The sequence below is a fragment of the Hermetia illucens genome, chromosome 1 (assembly GCF_905115235.1).
Source record: "Hermetia illucens chromosome 1, iHerIll2.2.curated.20191125, whole genome shotgun sequence".
NCBI classification, from domain to species: domain Eukaryota; kingdom Metazoa; phylum Arthropoda; class Insecta; order Diptera; family Stratiomyidae; genus Hermetia; species Hermetia illucens.
The window spans coordinates 59,501,406-59,515,969 of record NC_051849.1 but is presented as its reverse complement, the minus strand read 5'-3'; the positions used below and the strand labels follow the sequence as shown (position 1 = coordinate 59,515,969).

Here is a 14,564-nt window from a genome sequence, read left to right as displayed (position 1 = left end):
CAGCTGGATGGTGGAGAAGAGTGCTTCGGCCAGTACTGAAACCGTTGCCTGCAGTGCGGCGTGGTGTTGTTGATGCCGCCGCCTCTGCCCCCCCCCCCCCCGGTCACCAGTTTCTTCGATGACCTCAAGTCGAACACGCTCCCTGATGGTGGCCGGTATTATGTCGTCGCGAGTAATACGGCGGTACTGGTCTGCGATTCGCTGTACAGTCACGTGGGCGAATTGCGGGAAACGTTCGACAATAAGATGTTGTACCCGCCCCTGCCGTTATTTCGTAGTAGAAGCAGATGATGAAGAGGTTCATTTGTTCAGTCCATTCCATCCGCTGCCTACGCGAACCTACTGAAGTGGTCGTCACAGATTGTAGCAGAACAGCTGCAGCAGGCGGAGCTATGCTCTTGGTTGTCGTGCGCCTAGACGTCGAGCCGCCCCACGACTAGCGGTTTCGAAGTGGTGCTGTCCATTAAGGAAGCCCGACCCAGTCACTAAGTCAGACGACTCCCGCCGGTTATCCGTACTAGACCTCAAATTTCTCCTTCTTCTGATTAGATGGATTTGAATTTTATATCTAACTGCTAGGTGTGGGGGATAACTTCCACAGTGAGTAATCTGCAGGACCGGAAAGTTCCTGCACTTTCCTCACCTACCCCCTGAGACGCTGCGGTGGCGTATAGCCATTCAGACGGAAGCTATCCATCCTTCCTCCTTTCACAACCGGGCTTGCGACCACCTACGGCTATTATTATTATTTGATGGCTAGACACGCTTTTAAAACACAAATAAAAATTTTTGCAGCCCTCATCGGCCAAGTTGTCCATGAAGAACAAAAAACTGTTCGAGAACAAGATTAAGAACCCACCTAACATGTTATTGTGCTTTTCTGACAAAAAAGACAAGACATCATCAAAGACCAAAACATAGTAGAAATGACAGAAGGCTATGATCGAAACAGACGGAAGGTCCTCGTGATATTCACACAAAATTCTCATCCCCTTTCATAATTTTAGGTGTGAAATGACGTGAAATCATAGTGTACGTGGGGGCAAACCATAAATACATATTTCAAAACAGGCTCCTTTAGACAAAACGATATTGACGATAATGAGCAGAAACTTATAATATCCGCATTACACCTAATTTATGGTCGCCTAACTCCTCAAACCTAATCCCCAAACCTATTACGTGTGGGGTGCAAATAAGCGTGGGACTAATAATCATTCTCATAACATCATTTCTTTACTGGAGGTTGCTATTAATACCATCATGGTTGACATGAAGTAGAAGCATTTAATTCGGTTGTGTAGTCGTTTACGCACCGTATAGAGGATATTTCCGGAAAAGGAGATTTTATTGAACGATTTTAGATAAAAGTTAATGTAGTATAACTATATCTTGTGATTCTATTAAATTTTTGTAAAAGTGTAACAAAACTGGTTCCACTCTCAATTCATCCTCAAATATCCTACACAAGTAGAAGTTTCCTCAAGCGTTTTTATGATTGGCCACATTCATCAACCTGTGGTGTTAAACCTCACAAACTCAAGTGATTATAGTAATAAAAAGAAAGAAAATAAAGTCTCGGATTTCGTTTCGAGCATTGCTTCCAATTAGCTATTAGTTCCCGCTTCACTCATTCTAGTCATCAAATTAGTGAAGAAACTGGGCTTAAAGTTACGCCCCGATAGGTATTGCAGAAAATATAATAGCAGGTCAGGGAAACCCATGATTAGCTAAAACGATGCTGGTGCTATATCTAAAAACATAAATCAATGCACGACTGGCTTTCGGTTAGAAAAATGTGACGAAAAGTTAAGTAGGTGATACCATACATTTTACAGAGATTACTTATGGTATCGTAAGTACTGTTTAGCAACAGAAAATGAACAGAATTCCTTCAATTTGATCACATCATGATTGATGATGATCATGATGATAGTTTAGGAAAATCAGACTTTTTGCAACTTTGGTCCGCATTCCTGAAGCGACTACTGAAAATCTTGGAAGTTCATGAAAATTGGGCTCTGTGCAACTTTGGTCCGAATTCGCAGGGAGAGTCCCATATTTTTTACCTCATTCGGTAAACTCGATAACACAGTGGAGTTAGTTATTAGTGAAACTAGGCTCGACAGACTGTTGTGGGTTCCTTATTTAATAATGATACGAAGAGAGGAGAAAGAGAAAAGTTAATAATTTGCCTACTTAAATAATCGGATACTTTCCAACAAGATTATCGTTTCTAGGAACCTCTTTTTTATAGATTTTGCTTTCAAAAGTGAATGCACAACTCTGTTTACTAAATTATAATAAATCATTAAAAAATATTCTTCACTTTTATTAAATTAGTTTTAGGATATGCATCTTTATTTTGCTGAGCACACAATATCACTTTCGCCCATTACCCGTTATTTCACAAATTTTAGCGAACATGATACTTCCCCATTTAAGTCATCACGAACGAGGCTGACATGTATGCTTTACATGAAACCAACAATGATATTAGTGTAAACTGGAAAAAATATATTTGCAATCTTTTACGCATGCAGTACATTGGCCCTAATTATCCCATCCATTGAGTTATGCCTTGGGAGATATAAAAGAAGAAACCGGACAGCCTGCATCAAACTTATTAACAATAATTACAGTAATAAAGTAGAAATTTCCAAACATCCCAAAAAAGAAGAAAAAAATCTGAAAAATTAAGTCAAATCTTAATTGTATGTATTCTATATATTTTTTGATGTAGAATATATGACCGAATATGTTTTACTTATAAGTTGCAATGTAAGGCATGATATCTCAAATTTGTTAGTTCCAGAAAAAAATTAAATGACATTTCCCTGGGCACTTGACAGTTAATCATTTACCTGTTTTTAAATGCACCTTAAATTCACCTGTAAAAAATGACAAAAGAAAAAGTTATTAATTGAATAGACGATTTTCTTGAATGAAATTTAGTTAATATTACAAGAGCAAAACTTAAAAAGTACTTTTTAAGACAAATGACTGATAAGGATTGACACTGGCAAATAGTTTAAAGCTTAACAAAAAGATTGCCAAGCCAAAACTATTTTATGCAGTCATTGAGTCAAAACAGGGAATCCGACGAGAGGTATGAAACAGATAAGAAGGTGATGAGTCCAATACTATGACATTAGATCCACCCATGCCAAAGTACAGGTATCTATTCCACCATAAAAAGATATCTATCTCACTGTCCATACTGGAGAAAGTGAAGGTTGCAATGAAAATACTAAAAGCTGACTGCAAGCAGAAGAATACCTGCGAAACTCTTAATACTAGAGACTACATGGCTGAAGAATTTCTGAGTTCAATCTCTATATCTAATATCTAATAATTTATGCTAGACAGTTTCAATGAAAAGTGCAATATGTCCTATTCATTCAAAAATTTGAATAGAATATTATCAATGAAGCCAATGCTGGGAATATAATGTTAATGTTTAACAAATTTTGTCAGATTGCAAACAGATGTATGATTTATAGGTGTACCTAGCAGACACTTCTTATTATGGACGCGAGTACAATTCATCAAAGACAAATAAATAACTGAAAGCGAGTCTGCAAGATCTTTTGTCTAGACTGTGATATGATTTTCGCTGGGAAAACCTAAAAATTAATCCACACCCTGGAATGAAACCCATAAAAAAAGGCCGAACTAGCGAGGACGAAGGACAACCATATATAAAGTTAGTAGCAGATAACGCGGATACCACGGATAAACAATGTTATGGAAGCGCTTATCGTTTCTGATGTTTTCAGTTTTCAGCAATAAAAACAGTAACTTTTTCTTCTCTTCAGTAATTTAGCTACCTAGCTAGTAGAACTAGCTAAACCACTGAAGAAAAGAGTGACTAGTTCTCGAAATACTAATATTTTTACGCATAAACATGTTGGGGGAGAAAAATCTACATATTTTGATTGACATTAAGGAGTTTGACAGGCTCTTAGAAATTGAAAATTTCCCCTGAAGAAAAGCAAAACGTAGACTTAAGGTACGACTGCATCTACGCTGCGCAAAGCGACACTACATTCAGCACAACTACCACGACGCGGAATGCCCATATTTCACTAGCGCGGCGGTACTATATAGAAATGATACGCCACGTTGCAAAATATTCTCTGGCTAACGACTCGAGCATCCCGCGCTGCTCGACTGAATGCCGCGAAGCGTCACGTTACTGTGCATTACTGCCTGCAAAATCATATAAAGAATATTTTGCATGCAGTGCAATTTGTGGCCGCATTGCGTCGCAAAGCATAGATACGCTCGTACCTTCAAACAATCATTTTTCTATCTTATTTAAACTTTCGGGAACCAACCCCATTAACGTTACAAGGATACGACATTTCATTCAACACAACCGCTACGACCCGGCATGCCTATATTGCATTAGTGCTCATAGTCAACTGGTTTAACTGGTCGATACAAACCAATAGCACGCGACACTGCAAAATATTATATTCTCTGCCAGGCAACTCGACCATGTCGCGTTTGGCTGAATATGGCACCGCGCAGTGTCCCTCAAGTGTGTATTGTGAGTTTAAGGGAGGGCTCCCCATAAATGCGAAAAGAGGATGCAACACAGTATGTGGCCATGTGTGGTATGAAATGAAAGGGCCTAATATCGAGTGAAACGTAGGAGAGTGAGAGCTCAAAATATGACCCACAAAAAGTGTAACAAGTCTCGTTCCCAGAACCTATCCAACCAAAAAATCTGGAAAAAATCACAGTGGTGTATCTAAACGAAATCCAGACCTCAAAATACATCCTGTTCCGATATCTGCACAAATAAAGTTAATAATAGTATATTTCCATATTTTAGAAATTTAGCCGGAAACCAGCCTTAAGATCATCCTAGAGTACAAAATTGGCATGACATAAGCATAAAGGATAGCATGAGGCATAACTTGGGGAGGTTTGAGGGAAATCCAACCATTCTTAAAAAAATTATAGAAGGTGAAACTTTTACATTTTATGTGAGTTTCGTGCATTCTAAAACGTGTGTGACGTCATCATAACATATCAATTCATCAATACCACAACAAAGTGAGCTCATATGATTGGGGGGTCGTAGGGGAACATTTCGTTTTAGTTTTTTAATCATTTATATATCAATATCAATTACTGTCTGGATGGCTCAAGTGGGCTTTCGTAGCGGAAGGTCGCGGTTCAAATCTCACTGGTAGCAATGGGATTTGTTATCGTGACTGGATCTCGGATACCAATCGACTCCGCTGTGAATGAGTACCTGAGTCATATCAGGGTGATAAACTCGGGCGTTGCGGTCTTGAATGAAGTGCTCTAACACACTTCAAGGCACTGATCCAATTGGATTGTTGCGCCAACGATTATTATTATTATTATCAATTACTCGAGACAGCCATATGTAAATATTTATATGTATATGCTAATGAAGCTTTGAGGTGGTGTCTAATTCAGATAGATATATGTGTATACTTTCTACTCGAAGTAAATCGGAAATATGCGTACGATTAATTTATATATATACGTGGGTACTTACATATGTACAGTATTTGGTAATAGGCAATGTATGTTTGTTAAGGGTGAGCATAATATCTATGGCTGCAATTTACTCATACTTATATCTTCTAGTTTGAAAAAAAATATGAATATTTTGGGTTTTTAGCCATATTTGATTGGAAAAATGAGCGCGGACAACTTCCCACATAAGTTGAACACAAAACCTTTATACCAGAAGCACCTGCTTCCGGTATTCCCTTGTTTTCTGTTGGCTGTCGATTTTTTTCCAAGACCCGTTTGCTACCAACTAACGGAATTTTCACCGTTGGTTTTCCCCTCTCGTGGCGAGTTCGAATAAGCCACGGAGAGCGCCGGCGGCGTCATCTATCTGCTCGCATTAACAACAACTACCACCCCTAAGTTTTACTCCTTGCGCATGTACATGACTTTACGTTTTTTTTTTGGTTTATTTTCCAGCAAAAGTTTGGATTGATGAGTAGTCATCCATCTGCTTATCCGTCGAACCAATATACCAACTCTGCTTTACGCTTATTTAACAGTACGTCAACAAATGCAGCAACCTAATCTGCACAACGTGCCAGATGCCACTTTTTTGGGATGTCGAATCTTAGCAGACTATCGTAAGAAGCTTTCTAGAAGTTAGTTTCTAGCTTGGATACCTGGCCCTCTACCGTTTTATAGAGCAGGCAGCGTTCTCTCGGATAGACCCTATATATCCGTAAAAGATGGAACGAATTTGTATACCACTGTAGAATTATCCAGGAACCAACTTTTTTATTGGCTTGAAAAATACTTTGCACTCTAAAGAAAAAGGGGCAATAAGTGCAATTTCAAAAAAAAGAACAATTTTTCTATGGAATTTCGAGTACCTCCTATAACGTCTTTAAATGCATTTTATAAAATGGCACACAGCATAAATTGAACAATTTTCAATATTTTTAGGTTTTTACGATCACTTATGAAATTTGCAGCTATTTTTAATGAATGGACAAAATCATTTTTAAGGTTTTGTGTAAAACTACCCAAACCAAAAATCCGAAAAAACATCCGCTTATATCAAATCTAGGCTCCAAAATACGTCCCATTTCTATATCTGCTCAAATAAACTTACTAATAGTATATTGCCAACTTTTAGAAATTGATTGAAAAGCCTCCCTTAAGTTCATTCTAAGAATATTCAATTTTGCACCAGCGTAGAAGACAATATCGGGCAAATGCATGCCAATCGCAGTTCAAATTTTCAATTTCTGTTGAATTTACTGCAACTTAGACCATGCAAATGAGATTCTGACGTCATAATTATCGAGAATAATTGACATTTGAGTGAAATATTAGAATTCGTTTTCCTTCTTCTCGGCCTGTTTTAAGGTTTTGTGTATAACAAATCCTTGAAAAATCGGTTCATTTTCTGGCTGTCTGTCTATGTGTCTGTCACACCCAATTTATTATTATCACAAAATTTGATATCAGGTGGTTTGTGAACCCCTTTACATATAGAAATTGACCCCCTTTTCTGTTAAGTTTAAGGGGACTCCTCATATATGCGGTGTAAAATTTTCTTTCACCGAATATGGTCATGTGGAGTGTCGTACTTTTAGAAGCTGGTGTTATTTTCCTAAGGGGTGAGGATTCAAAATGTAAGCCCCGAAAAGTGTAACGGGTCTCGTTCTCAGAACTTATCCAAACGAAAAATTTAAAAAAATTAATATTGGTATCTCTATATGAAATCTAGGCCCCTCTACATCCCATTCCGATATATGCTCGAATAAAGTTAATAATAGCATATTATCGTTTTTGAGAAATTTTCCCGACAGCCTCACTTAAGTTTAAATAAATCCTCCTTGAATCATTTCACTTCATTTCGCATCCTGACAATGATCCTACAATCAACACCATTGTAAGTAATAATATAATACACAATTTTGGAAAGTTTGAAGGAAATCCGGCTCTAATTAACAGTTATGGAAGGTCAATATGTTGCATTTCACGTGAATTTATTGCACTCTAAGTCGTGTATGACGTCGTCATCGTATGAAGTGAACTCATATGAACAGTGGAGTTGGATTTTCCGAATACATATATCAAGGAATATTTGAAATTTTTAACCATGTACGACGGGAAAAAAGTGGAAAGGAAATTTCTCACAAATGGCTTCCGATATTCGCACTTGATGAGCATAAATTCATCAACTTTAAACGAACGCTCGGCAATCATTCAAAAATCAGCTACACTAATGTTGATTAAAGCAGTTTTTATTTTTTTTTTAGCTTTAAGGTGCTCAACTAATGTGTTTGCTTTTAAAAAGTGGTTTTATTGAATTTTTTTTAAACTAGTGGATTGAATTCACTGAAATGTTGAGGATATACTTTTAGATGAATAATTTTCATGGTGAAATTTTGTAAAGAAAGTATTCGACCCCCCGTAAGCATTCCGCGAGCTACGGAGTTCAAAAAAAGTTCCTCCACTGCGGCAGTGTTTGTGATTCTCACGGTGTGTAGAAAAATAAAAAGTAAAAGTTGCCCATAATTGTAAAAAAAATTAAATTTGAACTAAAATTTAACAAAATGGCTTCGTTTTAAAAAACTTCAGAATTTTGCCCGCACACAAGTTGATGCGTTTTGGCATAGGGAAATTACATTTATCATAAAATTCAAAAACTGGAGGGTCATTGTATCGAGTACTATATGCCAAATACGCTAAAAGCAACCAAGTTGATCGGATGATTTGATATCGAGTTAGAACTGTAGCGAATTTGAAAAATGTAGTTTTGAGAAAAACGCGATTATAAAAGGACTGATTTCCTTGTTGTACATACTCAATAAATATAATATATATCCAGAAATTGCCAAAAAATGCTTACTTTAAGACCTTTACCTGCTACTTGCTCCATATAATTCTTGCCAAAAGTTAACGTTCTTTTTAAATTAATTATGTGTTGTAGACAGACAACGAAATGAAGTGAAGGAGGATTCTATTTAAATTGAATTTTAAAAAGTAAATCGGGAATATTAGTAGAAAAGACAATGCATATTCTCCCAAATACGCAGTTTTAACCAGTGACACCTTCCAAAACATCAATTTAAGCAATTAAATGGTAAAGTATAAATGAATATTCAAAATTGGATAAAACTTGTGATTAAACTAAATGAAATTCTGAAATACAGATTGTTTATCAATTCCATAAATTTCTTCTACAAAACGTTAATGTGAAGATGAGGTAAACCTCGGAGCAACTAATAAAATAATAAAGCAAAAAGGCATTACCTAAATATAATAGTTTGAAAGGTAGAATTTCAGGGAGAATTTCAGGGAACGCCTGGACTGGTAACGCTGAAATCTTCGCGTGTCAATGCAAATTGTCTAACATCTAAATATCTATATCTATAATAGGAAATAGTTATCTGAACTTAGCCAAGGAAAAATTTGAAAGCACAATGTAGATTCAATTCCTTAACCTCAAGCGAAATTTTCGTCTATGAACAAGAATATTGGTTGCCAACTACTCGATACCAGCGGAAACGGTTACAGATTACGGACTTTGCAAAGAGCGAAAATATGACTCCCTTTCAACAATCGTGACATCTATAAAAGAATGTGATCATGAATTAACCATGCACACTACAAGGAGCAAATTGTGACTGTAATTAATATGTAATATCCATGACACAACCATGCCGGATATCCGCAGATTACAAAAAAAGTGGGTTTAGAGTTTTTAAATTAAATTATGACGTTGAAGCTGCTACATCCGTTTATACGTTGAATGACACTGTTGGTAGCGATTCGCTAGCGTGCAACGCAGAGTATTGCCGGGTATCTCAGCAACAATAGACTAGGAAGCGAACTACAAAAATCCTCGGGTTGATTAATTATGGGCGGGTTTCACGAAGCAGCCATCAAAAAGATATTTGCGGAATGATCAATGCAATTCAAAAAAGAGGAATATGAAATAGAAGAGCAAAGGAATTTAGTCTTGAAAAAAAAACGTGGCATCCACATACTCATAGTAACGAAGGTCATTAAAAACATGAAATACAACGAAGTGCATAGGTTTCGTTGAACAGACTGATTGAAGGCTTAAAACAAACCACGAATCTTTAAAAATATGAAGAGAAATGCATAATTCAAGCATATACATAGACAATATTTTCATAAATTACCAAACATTGCTCTAACCAAAACACTATCAGAAGGTCAATAATATTCTAGCAAAAGTCCCTTCTTCACCAACGATATACCAAATCAAGGTTGTTGAATGGGTACATGGTCCAGCGAATAACGTTCCCATGATAAATCGGGTGGATAACGTCTGAGTTACCGAAATGTGCCAGGCGTTACCACTGGGCAATGCTGGAAAGTCGGGCAAAGCCTTACTATGGGGTACCACAATATCGAGCTGATTTCACGAGGGAGAAACTACGATAGAGAGAATGTTCCCAGTGAAGTTGAAAAAGTGTTAGGAATACCATCTGATCAAATTTGATTGACTGAGAAGGACATCATTTAATACAAACTTTTATCATCGCCTTCAAAATAGGCTCCTTTTGAACCAATAAAAGCATGCCAACGATTAATCCAGTTTTCTATACATTTCTTATGGGTGGGTTTCTGTTCCTGCAGCGAATTTCTTTGGAGAGCCGTGTTCATAAAACAACAATTGCCCTTTGCTAAGTCAATGCGTTTGGAAGGAAGAGTCTTTGGGACAAACAGTGTGAGAGGAGGTACTTGGTGGTGTGCAATCCGATGGTGGATTCATAAGAAACTGAAGCCTCTCAGTAATAAACTCTTTCCGGTTCACTCTTATGGTAGTATACTCCGATTGAAGATGGGGTATGAACAATTTGTATTTGAAACCCAAATTGAAAAGAAGGTCACTAAAACAAGGTAGGCATTTGGTTCTCGTAAAAGGCGTTCGGCAAGTCTCTGTTAATGACCCTCTCGAAGAACAGTACTGTCTAGCAACCCGAGCCACTGTCTCGGAATGATGTTTTTGCGACAATAGACTCAGCATTGAAAACACACTATTCTTTTGGATACAGCGATGGGCGAACGCTGCTTCACACAATATCATTAAGGTCAATAAGGTTCAAGGCTACGACCTTAATATATTATAGAAGGTACAGGGTACCAAGACTCGTAGGTTTTAGATTCAATCAGTACTAAAACAAGGATGTAGCCTCACTTTTATACCCTTCAACCTAACACTGGGATCAGTTGCCAGAAAGGAGATTTTACCGGATACAAGAAGTTTGCTGTTAACCAAATTTACATGGCTAGTGGCATATGCTGACCTGGAGGTGTCATGGGTATATTTCTATTTTCCGTGAAGAAAGTTCTCCAGGTGATATTAACGACTCGAGGGCAACGTGAATCATTTATACAGTGGGCAAAATATCATAATGGACGATTTTAACTATGAAAAAATACACCAATTTGGCTATTTAGGGATTTGATTCCCAAACGAGGTCGGATAGGGATAGGGATAGAAATTCGTGGGTTAGCGATTGTAACCATAATAGTGCAAGGTTTGTGGATTTCTGCAATCCCCACCCTCTCATCATTGGTGGCACACTGGTGGAGTACAGAGCCTGCCATAAGGTCAGTTGGTTTCAACTGACCGACACGATATGAGCAATCAGATTGACCATTTCGCGATCAGCAGTAGATTTACGACTTGTCTTCTGGATGCGCGTAGCAAGAGAGGCTTTGTGTCCCCCACGTCTCACAGGGTTGCAGAGTAGCGACTCCTCAAGTTCAACATCGACCGCTTGTATGATCCAGCTGTCGCTCGATAGTGGAAGATCTATTTTGCCGATCAGATGGTTCTAATCCGTTTAATGACATCAATGAACATTGGGCCGCGATCAAAAATGCTCCTTTCTTAGGTCCTATGCAGGTAGATGACCACATTCCGATGAGTCGTGATAAGACCTGGTTGACTGCGGATTCCTGGAACCGGATCGATATACGGAAGGGAGGGTTCAATGTAGAGTGTGCCTTGACAAAAAGATATTTGTTATCGGGCTGGTCAGGGAAACGGAAGATACAGCAAAACGCAACGATTTCGGAAGTGTATACCGCGTACTCCTGTGAAGGACGTTAATGGTCGGCTCCACGATGCCGAGCAGCGTTGAAGTTCCGCCTCTTGTAGTTCAAATGGCTAGTCAACATAATATGCAAGTACGGACTGTTTTTTCAAGCGGAAGATAAATCGGCTCGACGATCAATGCACTCCAACGGAGCAAAGCCGCTGGGTTTGGCGGTTTCCCAGGTGAGTTAATTATCGCTTTACCTGCAGTTTCTGCAAATCTGTCACTTCCACTCGTACGAAAATCTTGCGAAACCGAAACCTTTCGCAAAGAATGGGGAAAAAGGGATGATCGTTAAGATTACAAAGAAGGGTAACCATTTTGAGTACGACAGTTGGATAGGTATCTGCATGCTCCCTGCCGTTGTTAAGATAATAACTAAAATAATCCTCGAATAGTGTCGTCAGACTATATGAGTCCGGATGCTGGGCGGCAAAGTCCTACGGCCACAGTAACATTTTAGACGAAGTACCTCGGGAAATCTGCTCATTCCCCATGGACTGTGCAAGCTGAACTTCACGAGAAACTTTGCTGTGGACTTTCCAACAAGGGAAAGGTGAAAGACCGTCGGCGTGTTGCAAGGATATGACTCAGTATTCTTTGCCGATGGATCAAAGATGGTCTGTGGATACACACAGTGTATCCGAGTCGTATGGTCCCGCAGGTTTCGCTAGTGTATTCCAAGCGGAAGTACTGGCGATATTGGAAGTCTGCCGATGGCTGGAGCGGGATTCGAGCTCCAAACGTACATAGCCATTCTGACCAACAGCCAAGCGGCCATTAAGTGCTTGTACTCAGCGACGACATCTTTCAGGCTGGTAGGACAGCGCAGAGACGCGCTGAACCGTCCGGTTGGCACGCTCAAGGTCGCCTTTCTCACGTTTCCGGGCATAGGAACATAGAGGGGAATGGCAGCCCTTCGGTGAATACAGTCGGTGTTTCGTTGGCGGGTGTCAGGGGCCGAGTCTACTCGCACTGACTACCAGCCGCGGGCCTTAGATGGCGAAAGCTTACTAGCTGTGCCAAGTCAGGGAGAATTTGACGCGCTTATAACACCTGATCACCAGAGCTCCTGTGCCAGACGCGTGCCAATGCATTCAAGATTACGGCGGTTGGCACAGGGCACTGACCCATAAGGGACCATGCCGCCAGGCTCGGCATACAAGGAAGGAAAACTCCCATGCACTTTCGCTGAGATTGCCCAGCTCTGGCTAGAGTCAGGCCTCGGACGCTGGGTAAACCATTCTTTGGGGATCTCAGAGAGATTTCTAGCTGCGGGGAGGAAGAGTTACTTTCTTTCGTGAATGCTGCGGGCTTTCTCTGAAGATCCGAGCCGGCTAGATTCTGTCCTCTGCTCTCATAACAGCAGTCACGGTCTTAGAAGTTTGTGGCATCAAAACGGCGCACCACAGCGCTAGTTGGGCTCCTCGGAGTAGCCACTGATACCTACCTACCTTCCAATCCTCGAACGCATTAAAGAACACCATGATAGATTGATCAGTCAGACTGGTTTTCGTTCTGGATCCTTCTGCATTGACAACATAAACATCTTACGGATCATTTTTGCACAGTGCGCGAGTTCTGATGTTCGCTTCACCTGCCATTCATTGATTTCCTGAACGTTTCCACAGCGTGAAGAGGGCTGTAACAAGGTAAGATTTTCGGAGGAATTTGAGGTTGAAAGCGGAGTCCACCATGGTTGCCCATTTTATTGTTATCAATGAAATTCTTCGTGGACCACAACATCTTTAATAATACATCTCCATTACGTTGATGACATCTATTTGATCTCTAGCCGGGTCATGGACCTTGGGCAAATGACTGTAGATTTAGGAAGAGAAGCAAGTAGAAATTGGCTGAAGATAAGCACCAACAAAATAAAGGTTCTCATTCTGACAGGTCAACGCACAACCCCAATCTGCATCCAAGACCATCCAATTTATGTATCTAGGAAGCGTGGTTTCTAGCACCGAACTGGGTATTGCTCGACATGTCGAACAGTGCTAAACCCGTTTTCGCTTCCTTTTCTAAAATTTAGCAATTTAGTAATTTCAACACCAGGATCAAGTTGAGACTGTTCTGTGGTAATATTTTTTCTGTGGTGCTATAGGAGACTAGTGCATGAAAAGGGATCACTAGCACTCAAAAGCTCTCTTCATTAAGACTTGCCTCTCTCGTAAATTTTCCACGGTGGGTGAACTCAAATCTATCGCGGATGTCCTCATTTCGAAAGTGATCATCGAGTGCTAACTCCACAATGCAACATTTTCGTCTCCATTACAGCGATGTCGACGAGTGCTCAGAGCCATAGAGAGCAACCGGGTTGAGTACTAGTACTACTAGAGTAATATTTTCTACTATTTTGTAGTTAACCAATAACTGGTAGAATTGATTCGGGATATTTAAATCGCTCATTTCTCTGCAATAAAATCGGTTGCCAAAAAATCTCTTTTATTCAGACTTCGGGGTCTGACCTAAGCTAAGAAAACATCACCTACTTTGAAAATTCTGTAGGGCGCTGGAGATTGGATGTCTCGTGTGATATGGTTAATGACAGGAACAAAGAGGCAACCGCCTTTAAGGGTGAACACCAACAGAAATACGAAGAGGTCTTGATATGCCTACCTCGTTTCAATTTGGTCCGTCCTGGAGCTTCTCTCTTAATTGTGGCACTGCAGTATCGAGTTTGCTTGCTGCTGGTATTTTTTTACTATTTCCAATTTCGCATCCGTTACTTTTGTACTTCACGCGATATCCCTTTTTTTTCAGTTTAGCACAATCAAAGACATGCGAATTTTAGATAACGTCTTGAGAAGAACTGAAGTGTTTAAAAAGACTGGAACAGGGGCGTGCAAACGCTATCTAAGGAACACTTCAGTGAACCTTCACGGTAAATTTCGCCATTCTTTAGATGCTCTTAGCTGATTCCTCGAATGGTTTTTTGATGGTGGT

The 14,564-nt window shown here is 39.5% G+C and overlaps 1 protein-coding gene across 5 annotated transcripts in view; it reads right to left on the bottom strand.

Moving 5' to 3' along the window:
• LOC119646882 overlaps nt 1-14,564 on the bottom strand; it is a 270,812-nt gene that overhangs the window by 108,957 nt on the left and 147,291 nt on the right. For all 5 annotated transcript variants that reach the window (XM_038047512.1, XM_038047510.1, XM_038047514.1 and 2 more), the window contains one exon: nt 2,865-2,891. The gene's annotated coding sequence lies outside the window, so the exon portion shown is untranslated. The remainder of the gene's footprint in view (nt 1-2,864; nt 2,892-14,564) is intronic.